Below are 20,004 nucleotides of genomic sequence, written 5' to 3'. Positions count from 1 at the left end.
GGCTCAATAAATCCAGTAAACAGGAAACTGTTGAGGACAGGTGGGCATAATTCTTTTTTCCAGCTCCAGTCTGCTAATTGATAAAGTATACGACTGTTGGCAGTTCATTTTTCTCACCCATTTACAGGAACTACAGCTACATATTCTTATGAAACTCCTCAGCAGCTTTAGACTGCAGAAGCAGGGGAATGGGGGAAGCAAAACCTTGCAGTTTGATAAACATACTGGAGCTAAGTGAAGATCTAATCTGGTACTATGATGGCTGACATTTTTGCAGGGTGAGACCTTTAGACAGAATCTACATCCAGATGCTTCTGTTTTCAGAAGTGGCCAAAATACACATCCTTGTGCTTTGCCCTCCCACCCTCAGATCTGGTAGCTCACAGTGCAGGATGTGTTTGAGGACATCTTTGGTGGGATCAAAACCAGACCTCACAATAATCACATTCAAGTTAATTGCTGCTATTGTGCTTGAGCACAACATCGACTGGAAGTGTCCAAATAAGTACTTTCATTTGGTGCTGTGCAAACTTAAAATTCATTGAGAGCGTCTCCTACCAATGACTCATCAGCAGCTATGGCGAAAACAAAAGGTGCCACATGGGTTTCATTGTCACATTTTCTAAAGGGAGAATTGCCCAAGTGCAAAGACGAGACCAGCTTTCAAAAATAGTACAGCAAGATGTATCAGTGAAAAACACTGTCAGCAAAGTATTTGTTTCCCAGAGCAGGCAAGGACTAACACTACAGAAGCCATCTTATAAAGAAGACTATGAAGAATAGCAGACATTCTTCCTGGCAGGATTCAGAAAATGATACGTTACTGCAATGCATGGCACAAACAGAAACGAAGAAGCACAGCCAAGATGAGATTCGAAGTCTATGTTTGCAAGGAGCTTTTACACAGTAAGGGGACACGCTTGAGATTAACAGAGAAGCTTATTAACAGTAAGCCACCTTTCTATACTTACAGAAGTATCAAATCTAATGAGCAGAGGCAATGCCACAGCAGCAGTCCACAGAAGGACCTCAAGTCCCAGGAAAGAATCCAGACTTCAAGGGGCACATGCTGAGTGTGTTCCAAACTTAGCACTAACCCTGTCTGCTCATCCAATATTGTTCAGCAGCAGCAGCCATCTCAGTAGTCTGTCTACTTGTTAAAGTTCAGAGACAGCAACGGGAGAACCAAAATCAGTTTCCAGGAAGATATATTACAAAAAGAAACAAGCCCAGCAGTAAGAAAAAAAAATCCCCATCCACTGGTACTGTTGAGTACCAGTCTCCCTGCATAGATGTTAATGGGCAATAACAAGGAATTTTCATTCCCACAGACTTCATGTGTTTGAACCTCATCAAGTATACTTACAGCAACATAAGTAATGTGAAAGAAAAGGCAAACCCTGCGTTGTGACAGACATCCATGTCACCTTTCTGGTCAGGCTAACAGCTGGGCAACCAGCAAAGAAACCAGCTGGGAGGCAGCCAGGCTTGTTATCCTGCAGTAAAGATGCCATAATTTAGCAGGCACAAAGAGAAATCAGAAAGATTTATTTGAGACACTTGAGAGACCCCAGATAGTTTGTGGTAAAGGAGGAAGAAAAAAATAACTGATTTTTCAGTTCTTAAATGGAAGGGGTAAGATTGGGCCAAACACCTGCAGACATGAGCAGCAGTCACCCCTCTTCAGAGGCACAAATTAATCCACACAGAGCCCACGTGCAGCAGCAGGAGATACAGCCAGAGCTCTCTAGCTCTAGAAGGAAACTGTAGATGACTAACTGAGGGCCAAATAGTATTATCATTATTCACGTTGCCTGGTATATTACGCTGTGAGCGGTCCCTTTGGTTTCAATTAGTTGTTATCCTGATGGGTGCTGACTTAATAGCAGATAAATGCCCTTCCTTGGCAAGTGCTGAAATACCACCTTACGTGTTCCTACTGGATGCCTTATTGCTTTGCAGCTCATCAGTGCACTTGAACTGATCTCAAATAGGTCTCAATGCTATACCTCTTGCTTCAGAAGCCAGCTTTTTCCAGAGATGCATACCTTGACCATCAGCAGGACCCAGAGGAGCAGCTGGCCCAGGAACAACCCCAGCACTGAAGCCGTAAAGTTCATGGATTGCTATCCCTCATCTTCTGCAAGGTTGGTGAATTGTGGCCAGGAGAAGGAGGCTGGAGAAAACATTTTTGATGTCTCAGTTTTAAGAGAGAGATAGAGAGGTGCTGCAGTGTTAGTTACAGCAGAGCCAGTGAGCTCAGAAGCCACCCCACGTGTTTCAAAATGGAGCTGTTCTGATTTTATATATGCCCTCTGCACAGGGCTGTGTGAGGGTCAAACAATCCTAAGCAAAAATACTGAAGATAAACATAAACCTCCAGGAAGAAACATTTATAAGAATCAGCTGCTACTTTTTCATTTCATAGCTTTTTAGGAGACTTTTACTGAAGGTTTTTTCATGGCTTCAAAAAAGCATGTTAAACACAGACTGGATGCCTTGTATTTATTATGCAGCCACTCTAGCTTGCATGGGAACAAGACATTGTTTTGCATTACATTTTTCTCCTAACATCTCCATTTGTATACAACACTAATCTTGCTCCGTAGCAGGAACAGACTGGCATAATGTCTTCTAAAACTGCATGTTTTTCAATTCCAGAGAGGAAAAAAATAAGAAAAAAGAAAGACCAACTTATTATTTTCTCATCCTCCACCCCCATCTTCAACAGACAAAGCAGTTTTCCTATGACCCCAAGGAGCACAGGCCAACAGAGAGTCATCAGCAGAGCAAGCCTGGGGGCAGCAACATTATAGAAAAAGTTGAAGCCTTTGATGAGAAGTTCCCTTTTCATCTGTAACTTTAAGCTCTATCAATTGCTCAAACTGCTTTTTTCACCTCTGATGACTTTGCTGAGCAGAATGGACTTTTCAGCTCCAGAGTGCCTAGGAAGACCCCAGAGGTAAAGCTCCAGGTAATATCTCCTACACAGGAGAAAGCAAAGCATGCTCCCAGCAACACCCGCAATGGTCAGCAGGGATTGGATGGTCATGCACAGCTTGTTTTCTTCTTTCCAGCTGCTCTGTTGGGCCTACCTGACAGGTGGGTAAGAGGATTTATCTCCCCTGTGGTAAGTAGGAAAGTTACATAGGAGTTCAAATTACAAAAGTTTTGACTGTATCATGTGCCTGTTCCAGCCTAAGTCTTAAGTAGCTGTCTGACAAACAACAGGTGCTTCTGCTAGCAAAACACATGAGGAAAGATGGGAAAAACAGTCCAAGGGAAATAAGAGGGGAAAGGCTTTACATCTTATGTGCCTTCCTCAGGACTTTATTGGTTGCAGGCTCACCATTAGATGCAGACTGGCTAGATATTGGGAAAGCAGCCTAGCTCACTATGTCCACCTTGGAGCCAGTGACTTGTATTTTTACTCATGTATTTTTTAATGACTGAGGCCAAAAAACTGCTGGTGTAGATCTAGGAGATGCCAGTGACACCAGCTGGGGACAGCTAATAGAAATGTGTCTAAGTTCGTCTGCAAGAGACCATCAGAAGCCGAGGGAATGAAGAAGAGGAAAAACACAAGTTATTCACAGCATGAACTAGGCACTTCCTACTCAGTCACTCATGGAAATAAATAGTCCCATTTTGACTCTCAGCCATTTATAATCACAGAAGAATTGAAGCCTTGTTACCTTAGAAGCTTGTAGACATTTAATCACTCTAAACCTCATCATTCTTTGAAAAAGCAGCTGACTGGCTCCTTTCCTCTTAACCAAAATGCTGAACCTTGGTCTATGCATGCATAGCTCAGTTCAGAGCAGGGAGACCCGCACAACCCCAGCAACATCCAAGCATCTTTTCTCACACAGGGCTTTGGATGACCCAGAAAAATTGTAAAACAAGCAGAGATTTTCCTAATTAAATGGAGAGCATCAAAAGTAATCTAAGTTCTTAGAGAAATGTTACAGTGTTTATAAAGGGAAGATGATGCTGTTCAAACTGCTCCTGTGAGGACCATAGGAGCAGCAAGTTTCCAGCATCTAGAGTATGTTTGTCTACTAGATACTTAGTAATATATCTATGTACACTTATTAAAAGTGAAAACATATACAAGCCTTGGCAGTCTAGACACCCGCTGTGGATTTAACACATACTGCTTCTATGCCCATTTATTTTCTCACATGCCTAGAGCGCACCCAACAAAGCCCAGAAGGCTTCAAGAAAAACCTTCTAGGGTGCAATTCCACTGCCATAGGCAGAGGTAGAAAATAAATGACTTCAGGTGCTTTGGGAACATTAGTGGTGCTGCAGGCAGAGAGGCAGGCAGTGGAAAATAAATACAGCTAAGCAGCGGGAAGTAGATTACTTCTGCTCCTTCAGGTTTCCCACAGGGGAAGGGGATGGGAAATACAAGGCTAGAAAGGACTCCCAGAGTTACCAACACCCCTAGTTTCCAACTGAGGAAGTTATCCTCTTTCCTTTCAAACTCTTCAGCTCACCCTGCTAACATTGGGAAAAGCAAGCAGCGAGCTCTGGTGGAGTCCTGCACACCGGCTACCATCCACACCCCAGCTGGCAGCTCCAGGGCTGAGATATCTTGGCCAGAGAAAGGAAAAGAAAGCCTCAGGTGGAGCTCCTCTTGACTTGTAAAGCTGACACAACAGAGACTTGGCTAGCTTTAGCACATCAAGCAGGCAAGTTCCAGCCATGTGTCCTGCATAGCGCAAGTCTTGCATGGTGGAGCACGAGAGAGGAGGCACCCAGACATCTTTTGCCAACCAAACTTGTGTTAAACAGAGCTAGGTACCCACCAAAACAGCATACATACACATACCTGCATGAGCTGTAGCAGCTATCCTTTGATGCAGACCTCAGAAGGGCTGAAACAGGGCCTGGGCAGGGGTGGGTAAAGGCCACAGGTGAGGCCTCACATAGCTGTTGGGGCAGAGGGGCCAGCATGGCACTGGGAGGGGTCTTGCAGCCACCCTCACTCTCTGATGTCCCTCCTTTGCTCACACCAAGGAGTAGTTCACCACTTTTTCAAGTTAGTAGTCAGAAAAAATGCCGCCTCTAAGCATGTCCTTACCAGCTGTAGGCCCGCCCTTGGGGAGGCTGTTGGAGAGCCCGGATTGCCAGCACAGTGAATGTATGGCACCTAGGAACTGTTAAATCACTCTTCATCAATGATAATCTCTGCAATTGCCTTAAACAAGAGCAGCTTTTGAACAGTCCTCACAGGATGAAAATGCACGAAGACAAATCTTTGTACACTAACAGCCTTCCTACCCACTTCCTGCACATTCTGCATTGTGCAGGGCAATGACTGCTCCCGAGGATTCAGACTTCCCTCTCTTACGGCTTTTTAAGCCACATAATCCCACAGGAAATTTAGCTATCTTTTAAAAAGCAAAAGGAGAGAAGAGAACACAAACCTCCAGCCCTCCAGCCCTTAGAAAATAGTCCCACAGACACCTCAAAATTCCAAGATAGGGTGAGGAGAACTAATTTGTTTTTTCTTGTTTAAATCTCACACTATGACATTTTTTGCAGCTGGCAGTGTGCTCAGCACTCTTCAGCAGAGCAGCCTTTCTGCATGCTGCAGTACTACCTCTGTGTCACAGGCAAGAGAAAGGCAGAAAGAAATGCATAAGCCTCTCCCCAGTTTCCTCCCATTCTCCTAAGACCTGTGGGTGAACCATTGAACCAGTTGTTTGGAAAATTTCTGCTCCAGCAGGCTTATTCAATCATCCCAAAAAGAGACAGAGGCGAATCTTCAGCTCTCTCATTTTGAATTCACTGGGGCATTCCCCTGTGGAATGTCTCAAAGTACCGAGGGACACAGCCTCTATTTTATCATTATACCCCAACAGTAGTGAGCCCTTCCCCCTTTTCCTATTGGCTGAAGTACTTGGGGTTCACGTTCTTCTCGGTTTGCCTGTCAGCCATCACCCCCAGTAGGTACCCCCCCTTGTTTCCTTTGGTTGTACAGACTTTGCAATCTGGGTTCAGAGTTTGTTGTTTTGCCCAGATTCTTCATTAACATCATATGAAACTAAAAAAGTTTCAACTCACATTTGATTTTTAGCTTTCTTAGTGGAGATATTTTTTGAAATAACACTGTGAAAACATAGGAAATAATTTTTAAAGTAGCACTTGGCTTTTTAACGTGAATAAATTTAAAACTCCAGATTTACTTTTAACTTCTTTGCTTTTTCATTATTAACTTTCCCATATGCTGTACTCATCATAGCCCGATGTAGAAATATGAGGAAGTAATTTAATATGAAGATGGAAAAGGCTTGGATAGATAGAGCAAGTTCAGTCAGTCTGTAGAAAAAATGATCTTGCAATCCTTTCTGACAATGAAGAATGAAAGAACATCCTGGCATTTATTCTTGTCTGGATATCTGGAAGCTACTGAGGGTCTAGCGAGATCGAAGAGAGACTTGTCAGGCACGATGCTCTCAGAAGAGAGTGGAAAGTTGTACAGCCTGCACTCCCAAGAGCAGCGTGACCCATCTTTATGCAGGATAAAGCATATCACTCTGTGCAACAGGAATCTGAACAAAGGGATCTGCAAAGTAAATGTGTTAGGTACAGCAAGCTCTGTATTTGGGGTTACTGTATTTTCATTGCATTGTGAGCACCCAGAGGTCACCTACACTTGCTCCAAATGAGCCCTGATTCCCACTGCACAGCACTAGCGGGAGGTGAAAAAGCCTCTGTGCAGGTGGAGAAGACCTTCTGTAACTCAGGAAAACAGGGCTTCATTGCACCCTGCTGCTAACACTCAGCAGCAGTGAGGCAGGTACAAGTCATATGTATTTGTAGACCAAAGGCTTTGAATTTTGTTATGAGAAAGGAAGGAAATACTCGATAAAATTCTACTTTTAAGACTACCTCTCATCCCAAAGTGGTTATCTAGCAAGCAAAAAGGTGTCTGTATTGAAATGCCAGAGCAGGCTGAATTCCTCTGCAGCTGTCAGAAAATGTTTGTTTTCTGCATAAGAAAAAGCTTAAAAGCCTCCATATGGAAGCAGGAAGACTTTTTGGCATTTAAAGAATTAGCACAGAGAAGAAATCTATGCTTCAAGATATTTCTAGGGCTGACTGCAGCACAACTGCAGGAGGGAAAAAAAAGAAGGGAAAGCAAAGAAGAAAACAAAAGCATTAACAATATGCACATTGACAAGCTACCTGGACAGTGGAACAAAAGTATATTTGGGAGTGCCACTGCTGTGGCTAAACTAATCAAATGAATAAACTGATGTCTTAAACAGTGCTACACTAAAATGGAGCAAACACAAATTAGTGGCCGTTCAAGAATTGTACACAGAAGATGTTAATTGGAAAGGGTATTCAAGTAACGTAGCACAGCTTGTACTAAGTTGTTTAGGAAAGATATTAGTTCTTTCCTTTAGGTTTATAAAAACATACACAAGGTCTGCAGCCTAGAAGCCATAGCCCACCTATGGCTCAGTCCTTGGGGAAAAAAAAATGTGATACAAGCCTTCCAAAACTGGAGGGATTCTGAAGACCACTGTTACCAAGAATAAGATGTTACTGAGCTAGATTTGCAGCCTCAAGTGAGTCACAGAAGAGAAGCATCAGTATGCTCCAGTTGGAGCAAAAGTGTTGGCTGCTTTCACAAGAGGCTGACTCCAATCTGAAATACAACACTGCCATTCTGCAAAACGTGTTTCTCCCTTCAGTCTTGATGTGATTGCAGCGTGGTGATATTCAGATACTATGAAGCTTAAATTAAGAGTCCATTTGCAGATGGGATGTTATTTGATAATCTGCATCTGTAAGCAAGAAGTTAGAGAAAATACAATGCAGAGCCAAGTTCAGGCACTGCAAACATGCTGTAGCAGTAATATAAAGGAAAACGGGGCAGAGGAAGAGAATATCTCCCCTCAGGGGAAAAGCAGTCTTACTGATGAACGAGATAAGACGATTAATAGCTAGAAGAGAGCAGATCAAAGACTGGAAACTAAAATCAGTGTTAATATAAGCTGTCCACGCAGGTGACAAAAGCTCAGATCATGGTACAAAGACCAGATCAGATAAGAAAGAAGGCAAAAAGCTAACTTGCTTTTGACCCCTCTTTAAGATGGAAGAAGAAAGAAGCCTAAATGTCAGGCTGCCACACAGAGGGCTGCAGGAAGGCTCACAAGCCATAAAATCCAATCTAAGCATGCATGCAGGTAGCATTAAGGATCTTGTCTCTGCCAGCTCATAGCCAACCCAAACAAGGGCCAGAGCTTCACTTAGGAAAAGGCTTTTCAGGATCTTTCCTGAGGACAGAAAGCATTTGAGCCTCAGGACACTGGTACGTGTGTGCTTCATCTTGTGCCCACGGGCACGCTTTAGGAAGCATGAAGACCTGCAGGGGAGGAGCAGAAAGTCTGACTCCAAAGCTGGAAAGAGATGCTACACAAAAGGTCTTGAAGCACAAATATCCTTTAAACAACAATGGTAACATGCACTGGTCTGCTCATAGCAAATATAAACCAGAGACAGGAATTTCTTCAAGGCTACTAAGGCAGAAAGCTCTGAAAATATTATCAGATGCAACAATGCGGGTTACAGTGAAATTTTCACCTCACCGAAGACAAAATACAGAGGTATCTTCAAGGGAGAAAAAAATCAACTGTAAGACATGAAGCCCTCATACCCTTCACTGAATACTCCATTGGTATTGAAGTTTAATAGTGCTGCTGGAGCCAGATGCAGCTGCTCATTGCTCTTGAGTTTTTTACTCAAGGGGTACAAAAGCTAAGGAATTGCCTTGCCAGGTAAGCATCCCTGCTAAGTAACCCTGATTAATCTATCAAATGATGACAGTGCTCTGAAAGGATGAGTAGCGCTGCGATCTTCATGGTTCAAGGCTTCACAGTTGAATGAAATCATCTCTTGTCAGCTTTCCGCAGGCTCTGTCAACTCCACAGATACTGCATCACACAGGTTGAAATCCTGTCTCAGTTAACAAATGCCCTTGCTATCTGGGTCTAGAAGCGTGCCTGGGAAATTTTATGAATGAGGTATTACGTGCTACTACATGAGGTACTACATGCATGGGGGTACACAGAGAATGCAAGAGAAGGGCACCAGTATCTGGAGAAACAGAATATTGAAAGCAGCCTGCAAAAAAGAGAAATCAAAGGTCTACTCAAGGGGAAAACAGGACAACATGGCACATGGGGTGGGCTTGCAAAGAAACCACTAACTCCCATCACTGCTGGATTTCCTCTCCACAGGTGGCACAGCCCTAAGCAGAACATCTGTATAGGTTGGTGACTTGTGACTGGTCGTGGACACCCAGTGCTACCTGAGCAGATGTAGGAAAAGAAGAAAGCCAACAGGGAAAGATATGAACAGAGACTATCTGGCTGGACTGCATCAGATACAGAGCTCTAAATCTGCTGAGAGCCAGAAAGTCTGTTCTCCCTTTTAGCCTACACAGATGTTTTCGTTAAGGTATTAGGTACAGCTCATTATAACAGCATCAAGATGTTTGATCGAGCATTACTGTTTATGGCAGAGAAAGAGCACTAGCTAACAGGGAAATTGGAGGCTCTTTTTCAAATATGCTGTGACTAGCAAATTTTAGCAACCTATGCTGCGAAAACCCTATTTTTTATTGAGGGAACAACATGACCCCATTGTGACAGTATAGGTGTTTACCCGTTTTGCCTGGACTGCAGACACAAAAACAGCTTTCTGTACAACAGCACTTATTGTATTTCAGATTGTTCCAAGACGCCTTTTAGCAGACATACTGCTAATGCTGGAGATGCTAGATACACTGAGGTACAGCAAGGAATCAGTTAGCTGTAGCTCTTAGATATCCCATAGCCAATAGAGAAACACTGCCAACAGGACCCTGCTCTAGGCTCTCTGATGCACTGATGCTAACGGCAGTTTATCGAGATGATATGCCGAGTCTCCAGAGCAGTTCCCAGGTCCCCAGTTTTCCTCCTTTCTTGTGAGTCAGTTTACAAAAGCTGATTGCATTTACAGCTTTGATGAGCTCTGTGCATTCGTGAGAGCACAAATTAAATATTGCTTCAGCATATATGGGGATGTACAAAACCCCTTTGGTACACTGATGTTTTACCTCCACTCTTGCTGGAGGATTACATTTCCACCTCTCAGATACCTTCCTTCCCAGACCATACACATTGCACTAGGAACTCATTCCTGGATCTACAGCAACTTGTAATGTGTATGTAAGGAGAGACATCTGCTGTGGGGGCTCTCAGCCTAGCCCCTTCATGTGGTGAAGTGGTATCAGCCCTATACCAGCCCACACAGGAGCCCCCAGGTGCAGCCAAAATGATGCTCCCTGACGTCCTTTCCTATTCTGGTACTGAACCACCTTACAGCCTCTCTCCCCTGGGCCCCTTTCCTCAGCCCACACAGACACTGGCCAGCACAGAGAGCTCATTGACCTGTGGAAGCAATGTTTCTGCACCAGCTGATCCATGGGCAGCACTTGCTCATATGAAGAGCCTCCTCCTGCAGCCCTGTGCAGACAGCTGGGAGCTGTCACCCTTTGCCTTGCGAAGGCCTAAAACAGACAAAGTCTATTTGCTGCTGTAGCATCACTGAAGTAGCAGAATCCTCAGCAGGGTGATGGGAAAGCAAACAGTGAACTGATGGGCAGGACATCCACAGCCTCTCAGGGCTCTGTGTGAGATGCCTACTTTGTTGTCTCGAGGGAGGCGTGCTGCCTGAGGAGCCCATCTTATAAGCTGTATTTTTAAAAGTTATTTAAAAAAAAAAAGTCTTTCTAAAAAGGATGAGGGATCAGTGAAGTACAAAAAAAGGAGCTGTAATGAAAAGTGCATGAAAAAAACAAGATAGTAAGGAACAGAGAAACTATGCAAGCTCATTGGAGGTTGCTTTTCTTACCACATGTGAGTCTCCCATGGTTTGTTAGTAGAACCTATACCTGCAAGCAGGCACGGAGAAAGCCCACTGTTGTTAACACTGGGTAACCTCTTCACCTGTACTTGAGTTAGATGAGACTTCACACCAAGAACAAAAGAGAAATACCTTTTTGGCACAGCACAGCCGTGCACTTGCATGTCTTGCCTGCAGCCAAAATGTCAAGCACGGCTGCAATAGGCAACCTCTAAGATCACCTTACCTTGAAATCTGGTTTCCTGAAAAATAGGGGGGCAAAATTTACCAGATGCTTTGTCAGATACTCGCTAAAATAACATCATCTCACAATTGTCAAATGCCCACGGATTGAAAGGGTGAGCAGCAAACTCAGCTGGCTCTATTAAGAACCTTATGGAATTTTTGCATGAGTTTGTCCTACTGAAAATAGGGCTTTAGTTATGCTTGGAAGGAGGTGAAGAGATTGTTGTTTCTGCGTTTCATGCGGAAGAGCCTGAAGCACACCCAGTGACATTGCATTTCACTTACCTTTAAGCTCTGAATCTACCTCTGGGGACCATAAAGTTCATGCTGAGAAACAAAAACAGCAGAAGAAAGGCACTTCTGAGACAACATCAGAATATTTGAGAAACTCGATGGGGAGGCAGAGAGCACAGGAGTTTGCCATGCAGTCCTCTTGTCAGGAGTCTTTCAGAGAGGGGTGGATCTAGCAAATTAATGTTACTGGGATGATAAAGTTTCTATCACACTGGGAATGAAAAGGAAATCGCCCAGTAACAAAAACAGAGATGGAAAAAGATGCTAAGAGAACTTCACTGCAGCACTTTGCTTTCCTGTAATGCTTTCCCCTTGTCTCTGTGCTGGTTTCTTTTGATCTGTGGGTCTTCCTTTGTGTCAGCTCACAGTGGGCTGCCAGGAGGCTCAGAGAGTGGAGCAAATCAATTGGTTTGTGTGCAGGCTGGGAGGAGGTGGCAAGGTGGTTTCCAGGGACTGGCACAGCGAGAGAAAGAGTTGCCTTGGCCTTTCTCTACTGGCATCCCAGTGCTGCCATAGCAGAAAAACTTTGAACCAGAAGGTGTGCCAGCAATGCCCATGCTGTAGATCTGGCCAGCTTGGAAAGCACCAAGTAGGCTGGCAAAGTGTTTGTGCCATCTCCTTGGCATCATTGCCAAAACAGTAACGCAGAACCTAAAACTGGTGATGCTTCAGAAAAGAGAGAACAGCAACAGCCCACCGAATCTGTCTTCAGAGCACGGGAAGCCATACCCAAAATTCTGCTCCAGCTGACATCGCAAAGGGAAGCTTCATGTCTCTCTTCAACTCCTAACGCCCCACACAGGGAGAAGGAAGGGAGGCTGCTGCCCATCCCTATGAGCCTTGGCCTTTTGCCTAGGTGTCACAGTGCTGCAGAGGGAAGAAGGACCTTTCCCAAAATGAACTTTCTTATTATCACTATGACTTTTTAGAAATAAGCCAGTGGTTTCTGCTGAGAAATATTGCACTTTTTGTTAGTCAATAAGAAAGGCAATTGAAATCCCATTGCAGCCTCCAGCATGTAACACTCTGAAGGTTAGCTTCAAATGTTTCCCAGTGCAGAATTAACCAGAACATACATCATTGCTTTTACAGGCAGCATCATTTCTGATATCTCCAAAGATAACAGTATGGATCAGGGGGATTATCGTGGCATTAGCTGCTCTGATTACCTTCCCTACAGTTTAATAACAAGAGCACTTAGACTGTAGGTGTATCAACAGAGTTTTAGATTTGCGAGCAAGGAAAGTTGGGGGTTATTAGCAGAACAAGAGGAAAGAAAAGGTCACGCACTGCAATGTGCCTCTCAGGATGCAGCTGACATATTCAGTGGGGCAGGGAAGTGATTTTTCACTACAGCGTCATGAGTATTTTGACGAGAAGCAGTAAGGACTTTGAAGATCCATCTTGTCACATCCGGGCTGCTTTGGCTGCAAACTTAACCCATTAGAAAATAAGGCAACCACATTTGGCAACATCACCGCCTTTTAAAAACCTTACCTACGCTCTGCACACAGTTCACTTTGCTCCTGTTTATCTGCCTCTGTCTACAGTGACAATCCTGGATTGCACTGGTTTTATTTTAATCAGGAAGCAGACATTACTTCCCTGGAAATAAAAAGCCAGAAGATGGGCTCTCTGAAAAATGGTGTCTACTAGCTCCACTATCACTCCTCCTGCCCGACACCTTCCCCAAGGAGCTTCACTGCTCTCCCCAGAGGAACCACAGAATCACAGAATGACCCGGGTTGGAAGGGACCTCGAGGATCATGTAGTTCCAACCCCCCTGCCTAACAGGGCCACCAAACATACACATTTACTAGATCAGGTTGCCCAGGGCCCCGTCCAACCTGGTCTTGAACACCTCCAAGGACAGGGCAAGGAACCAACTGGTTGGTATTTTACTGTGGAAAACAGAGGGGTTGCTGAAGAACCTTACAGCTAAAATTACAAGCTACCAATGAGATTAAACATTTTTCCCAGGCGCACTTACCAGAGATAATATAGAATAAGTTTACATTTCTATTGTTCCTGCTCTCTCTGCTTGTTAAAGTGCAGAAGACAATCCGTGGTTGCTTATTTTGTATCTAAGCAACTGTCAGACTCTATATCTACTAATAAGAAAGGGTATAATTATACGCTGCTACTTTAATTAGCAGCAGATGCCTATGTTTATGAAGTAAAATGTAAGATTTTCTGAAGTGCAGTCTTGCTTATATGCAAATTGCAAGAGCACTTTCATGGGTTTTTAAAGCTTTTAGTGGGCCCGGGCAGCTCAAGTGGGGAAGGGCACGGGGTTCACACAACACACTGTTGGTGCTTCAGTGCTTTGCTGCCCCAAAGGCCTGTTTGGGAAAGCTGTGAGGTGAGGGCAGATCAGTGCCTGCAGTGCCCTTCCGACACCACCAGCACTGGAGCAAAGCAGGTGGCTGCCCTGAGCCAAAGGGCAAAAGCTGCCTGCTTTGGGCACCTGCTATAGTGCCCTGGAGACGCAACTGCAAAGCAGCTGAGATGGGGAAGAATCCTTAACGTCAATTCTTGATCTCATTGAGGTGCTTCAGCAGCACATATTGATGCAATGCAGCATTTCTTTTCAGAAGAAATAACAGCAGGACTATTGCTGAGAGGCTCTGCATGTAAGAGCAGATGAGAGCACCAACAAAACAAAATGAAACCCCGTCTCCATGCAAACATGTGCAGGCACAGTATATAAATGAGAATAACCTTGTCCAGGATAGAAAACACTTGTTAGATGAGTCTCTAATTTCTGTTATTCTGTATTTTTAGTCTTGTTTCCACAGAAACAGCACTTGTGATGATACTGTCCTGCAAGGCAGCAAATGGATATACATAAGTGTATGTTTGTATATGCATTCCCTCCTACCTCCTGAAGCTTTGAATGTATTTGCCAGCAAAGTTGGAAGTTCCACGGATAGCCAGATGCAACCAGTTCTGGGAGAGCATCTGGGTAAGGAAGAAGTGATTGTGCAGTTCCCCAGCCAAAGAAATCTCATCAGAGGGCAGAGAGCCTGCCAAGAGGGGAACAAGAGGTGGGCCATGCCATTACTGCCGCATCTCCTTGAGCCTCTGTAGCAAAGCTCATCCTCGCATGGACACCAGCCTTTCTGTCAGCCGTGAGCCACATGTCCATGGGAAATCTGCTCCCATGTCTGGAAATCAAGACTCCCGTTCAGACGCTGGGAAAGTGCAAGAATCCCATGTGAAGGCTCAGCGCACCAACATAAAAACTGATGTCCGTCTTCCTTCTTTGCCCATCTTTTGGGGTCTCTTGCCTTGCTATGCATGCAATTCACAGATAAAAGGTGGAGCAGACAACCAAATTTGGCCCATTTCTTCAGCAAAATCCACTGTGCTACCTCTCATGGCCTTACATGCCAGATAAAGGACAGGTCAGATCACCTATCTTAATTAGAGAGAAATGCTGATCGTCTGCACTCATATTTCTCATTCTAGAAAGTTACTGAATCCTTTAGCATACCTTTATATTCCTAGATCTTACACCCCTCTGTAGTGGGTGTTATTCCAATCACAAGACTTAAGTTACACAAGACTGCACCCTAGCAGGCAGCAAGGGCTTGCAAGCACACAGCCCTTGCCTTTGTCTTCTCTTCCTGCACTTTCTAATCCCTAATCCACCCTCTGTGAGAGTTGGCAGCCACGGCTGTGCTTGCTGCAGTGCAGGCTGGCAGCAGAGACTCACGCCAGATGCTTTCCCACAGAGCCCGGGTTTGCTCTCGCACTCACTCCTCAGTTGTCAGTTCTCACTGAAGGTCACCCCAACAGAAAATGTCTGTTTGTGCTTGGCCTTCACGCACGTGGTGTTGAGGCAGCGCTCCTTTAGCAGGTACTGCTACGCGCACATATGGAGCAGAGGAAGCTGGCAGAGTGATTAAGCTGCATTAAAATGATCTCGGTATCCCATAGTTTTCTGAATAAAATATAATAAGCAAATGCCATTCTGAAATCCATTTAGGGGAAGAAATATGTTTGCGTGGGTCAAGAAGAGCTTGTCAGTCTTGTGTGAAAAGATGAGTAACTTTTGAAATGTTTTCTTCAGGAATCTGAGGAACAAAAGAAGGAAAGTGATCATCTGATCATCAAGCGACGGCTGAGATCCAGAACAGCTAAAAAACCTTGAAGAAGCGTGTTTGTTCCCCTTTCTCAGGACATACTTTTATCGTATTATTAAAACTGGTTGTTAATAAACAGTAACAGTTACTCCGTTGTGTTCTTAAATTTGTATATAGGTATTTGTTGCAGAACGGCAGGAGAAAAGCAGACGACCACACCTGTCATTGACATATGATCAGCGAATCTCATTTATTCCTTGGCTGCGTGTACCTTTATAATACGGATAATTAGCTCATACATATTGCAAAAGTGCAGCTCATCATTGGTTCCCAATTACATACATGGTTGGAAATACTGTCATTTCTATTACTCATTGCTTTGTATGATAAGTTATTAAATGCTTTATGTTCCCTCTGCTACATCTCTGCTTGCAGTCATTTGTGCAGTGACAAAGGTCCTCAGCTCTACATGCCCACCTCCAAGGTAGGATGGAGCACCACAGATGGCAGTGTTCCACAGCTGCCACCAGCAGCCCCAGCTCGTCCCTCCACACCTGAGGTGTGAGTGGCTGTGAGAGGAATGTCTCTGTGGAAGTGCAGCTCATTCCTCCCCTCTGATGGGGGCAGAAGGCATCTGCATTTCCCTCATGGCTCTTATTTCCTGTGTTACTGTGGGAAATGAGCTGAGCCACTGTGCCTCCCTACTATGGCAAGCTCTGCAGCTCTGCCACTGTCTTTATACTCAGCTGTTCCTGTGTGTAATGCTCCACACTTGGACCCTGCAGAGCCCAAAGGCCTCCTTGGCTGCTGTTACTCACCTGGACATTGAGGGTGCTGTGTCTCCAGTCTGTACCTGCTTCCAGGTGTCACTTGCAAGACACTGCGAGTCCACCTGGTTGGAACTGCAGTCAACAAACACAAATGTGAAAGAAATAAGAAAGGATTCTTTCATTTCACAGGCTTTCATCTCCATTGAAAGATGTTCTGCTGTGCAGCACAGCTGGGAGCATTTCATATGTGCAAAAAAGGGGGATGGGCCCTGGCTGTGCCGGGCCCCCTTCCGGCCCAGGCCACAAAGCAGCCCCGACTGTGCTGGGTTCCCCTCTCACCTGGGCCCTGCAGTGGCCTCAGCTGTGCCTGGTCCCCCTCTGCTCTGGGCCCTGAGCTGGCCCCAGCTGTGCCTGGTCCTCCTCCATCCTGGGCCCCAAGGCCCTGCCTCTGCCTGCTCCCCCTCTGCTCTGGGCCCTGAGCTGGCCCTAACTGTGCCAGGCCCCCCTCTGGCACAGGCCCTGCCTCAAGCCCCGCCCCCTGTGGGCAGCAGTGCTAGTGCCTGTTGGTTTTGCTCTCTTCCCTCTTCTTTCCCTGTTCTCTTCACAAATGCTTTCAGATCCCCCAGGATGACGTGCACTGACACTGCTGCCTTCTTCCTGCACAAACTTTCTGGGCAGCTCAGCTTTTTCTACAGAGCAGCATGCCTTTGGAAGTGCTTGGAGGATGTAAACTAACAGCAAGAGAACACTGAGCTCTTCTGGGTCTTTCTAGACATGGCAAAGAGACAGGAGAGTGTGCTCAGCCTCGAGTGGTTGCTTGTATGCAGAAATCACAGTTGTCAACATCTGTGCTGTTTTGCTGTAGGCAGTAGTGTGTGACAAGAAGCCTACAATTATCAATTTAGTGAACGTAATTAATTGTAACAGTTACTCTTTCTTCTTCCCATGACACTTGGGTTATGGAGTTCTCCTATGCTATGTGCTGGTGTAAATCTCTGAACCACAGCACTGTTGCATTTAGCAAAGTTCATGGTAACAGGCTTTGGCCAACCTCAGAGCTACGTAGATGATGAGAAGATATCTGATGATAGGAGAGAAAATGAACAAGCTCCAAGGTAAGTGTTGTTTTTTCCTTCTAGTCAGCACGCCCTCGCTAAATCTTCCATGCTGTGACTTTTATCTTGATAGTGATGATCCCTTAACCTCACACCTTTAGCACAGCACTTTCTGTGGAGATTCCCACCAGTGACAAAGTATTAGTGCCGCTTTTCTGCCTGTTTCTTTTTTGTCTGTATTTTCCAGAATGTGGGTATTTCTAAATAGGGCTGCATGAAGGGGTGTGTGTGTGATGGAAGAGTGAAGGAAGTCCACTGCAGATCTGTGCTGACTGCAGAAATGGCACCATGCTGTAGCAGCAAAAAGGCAGATGGTAGGAACTACACTTGAAGAGTGGAAGTTGGTGGTTGGCTGCGCTCAGATCTTCCTCCCAGGAGATGCTCTTCAAGTGTTTCTTGTTCCTTTCTGCCAGAAGCTGACAGAAGTGGTCTTCCAGCCAAGCGCAGCCTTGCAGAAAGTCTGGGGAGGACTGCAGCCTGTGACGTGGAACCCAAGAGAGGTACAGATGCACAACAGGCATCAGGGTTTAATTCAATGTCTTTCTAGTTAGGCTTTCTGTCCATTCTTTCTTCATACTCCTTTTGCTGCGTGTTGCTTGAGGTCTTCATCCCTGGGATTTACAACTACCTTCCCTGTCCAGATTTGAAATGCAAACCCACCCTTCAGCTAAGATCCTAAGATCCGCTACTGTGAACACGCAAGATGAGATTTCCTAGTATTGTAGCCCATTTTGCTACAGAAATTAGCCTTGGTCACTCTTTAAATCTTACTGCTTCTCCTTTCTTGATTATAACAGATGTACACCAGGAGCCAAATGGAAACATCTATGTGAAAGCGGTGCAGGAAGTGCTTTCAGAGGGAGCTCATCTTCAGGCTGGAGGGCTTCCTGTAACAGCAGGTCCCAGCTCTGTCTCCAAGATCCTGGCTGGGTGTAAACGCAAGGGTTTGGACAAAGAGAAACAGACTGCAGCGCAGTTGCCTGCTACCAAAAGAGCCAGGGGGCAGAACAGAGACAGTGTGCCACCCCTACAGCAGCACACCCTGGGCCTGCCCTAGCACTGAGCTCCAAGCAAGGAGGTAAGAAGGTGCTGCGGTACCGTCCTGGTGAAGTGCAACATATTGAGTTTGCTTAGGACTTGCTTTTTCCTTCTCTGTAGAGGGGATAAGAGTTGAAGGCTACAAAGTCCAAAGGCAGTGAGGTGCCAGAATACCTAAATGCATCTCTTTCTCTTAACTTCACAGTGGTCTTCTGTATGTCCCCCTGGAAATGTCTGAGAGGCTTCCTAGTCCCATTTGCTTTGTCTTTGGACTGCCATTTGTTTTCACAGCACCCATGTTTCTGCAGTTTTGCTGTTAACAAAATGAATTCATTGGTATTCTTGCTTTATAGAAAGAAGACAACGACAAAAAGAAAGGAGAAGGGAATTGAAAAAGGCTTCTCAGAGAGCTGCACATATAGAGGTGAGTCCTTGGTGAACACAGACACACATTCTCTTGTTGGTCTCAGTGCCTCCATCTGTCAGATATGAAAGAGATGGTAAAATCCTGAGGGAAGCAATGGAATAGAAAAGCAGCCAGCTGTGTGTTTGAGGAAATGACACTGTCAGTGAGAGCTGCCATGGGGAGCTTGGACGCCTTCCTCTGTCTTGAGAAGGATGTGGTTGGTAACAGCCAGAAGGTTTTGCTGTGATAAAGAAGCTTGCCATGCCGGGCACTGCAACCTTTGAAACAGCCTTTCCACGACAGAGCATAGGCAGTGTGTCCTGGGAAGTAGTGTCAGTGACCTGAATGAAAGGAACGTGCTGTTCCACACGGGGCCATTCTGGATGTTTACTGGTCAGAGTTTCTTCATGAGATATCCCTAGATTGTTTCTGTCCTACTTCTACGCTTGCTTTGTTTCTTTCCAGTTCTCCGCAGCGATGAACAGCCTAGCAGAGATGATGCAGAAGCTGCAGCTGAAAGACTGAGAGGAGAGACATCACAAGGCAGCGGCTGCAGTGCGTGGTGTTTCAGTTGCTGCCCAACTCAGTACTTGTAGTTTGATTGCAGTCAATCAATAAACCATCACAATTAGAGATTCACAAAGAACGCACGGCCTGATTTGTCCAGTGACACTCCATGAGCTGCTGCATGACTTTTGGTCCAGAGTTGCATCTACCATCTTCGGTCCACTATGCATCTTCGGCCCACCACAGCCCATCCCAGCACTGTTCTTCCTTTGCACACCCATGTGCCCACACAACATTGCATGCCCTTGTACTGATAATTGCTGCTATTCCTTCCCAGATTCAAGACTCTGCACTTGCTTTTGTTAAACCACTTCTTGTTTATTAGTGCCCAGCTCTCCAGTCTGTCCAGGTCTTGCTGAATGGCAGCACAGACTTCAGGTGTGTCAGCCATTCCTCCCAGCTTTGTATCATAGGTGTACTTACTGAGCGTGGACACTATCCCCTCATCAAGGTCATCAGTGAAGATACTGAACAAGACCAGACACATCAACAAACCCCGGGGAACACAGGTCTATAACTGGACTCTGTGCTGGTGATCAAAACCCTCTGAGCTCGGCCAGTCAGACAGT

The 20,004-nt window shown here is 45.3% G+C and overlaps 1 protein-coding gene and 1 long non-coding RNA gene across 4 annotated transcripts in view; one reads left to right on the top strand and one right to left on the bottom strand.

The window, feature by feature from the left end:
- Positions 1-16,445, bottom strand: part of LOC146754902 (receptor-type tyrosine-protein phosphatase T-like) — a 254,945-nt gene extending 238,500 nt beyond the window's left edge. For 2 of the 3 annotated variants that reach the window (XM_085526644.1, XM_085526642.1), the window contains exon 1: positions 16,358-16,445. The gene's annotated coding sequence lies outside the window, so the exon portion shown is untranslated. The remainder of the gene's footprint in view (positions 1-16,357) is intronic. The other variant, XM_085526643.1, reaches the window with a different exon arrangement.
- A 1,782-nt stretch (positions 16,446-18,227) lies between these two features.
- On the top strand, positions 18,228-19,476 carry LOC146754901 (uncharacterized). Its single transcript, XR_014938580.1, has 3 exons — positions 18,228-18,502; positions 18,816-18,886; positions 19,334-19,476. It is a non-coding gene; the product is annotated as an uncharacterized LOC146754901 (long non-coding RNA).
- Positions 19,477-20,004: the final 528 nt, after the last annotated feature.

This window comes from Coturnix japonica, chromosome 37 (genome assembly GCF_054131305.1).
Source record: "Coturnix japonica strain WE chromosome 37, WE-NBRP24, whole genome shotgun sequence".
Taxonomy (NCBI): Eukaryota; Metazoa; Chordata; class Aves; order Galliformes; family Phasianidae; genus Coturnix; species Coturnix japonica.
Note: the sequence above shows the minus strand (reverse complement) of the source record. Positions and strands in the feature narration are given on the sequence as shown.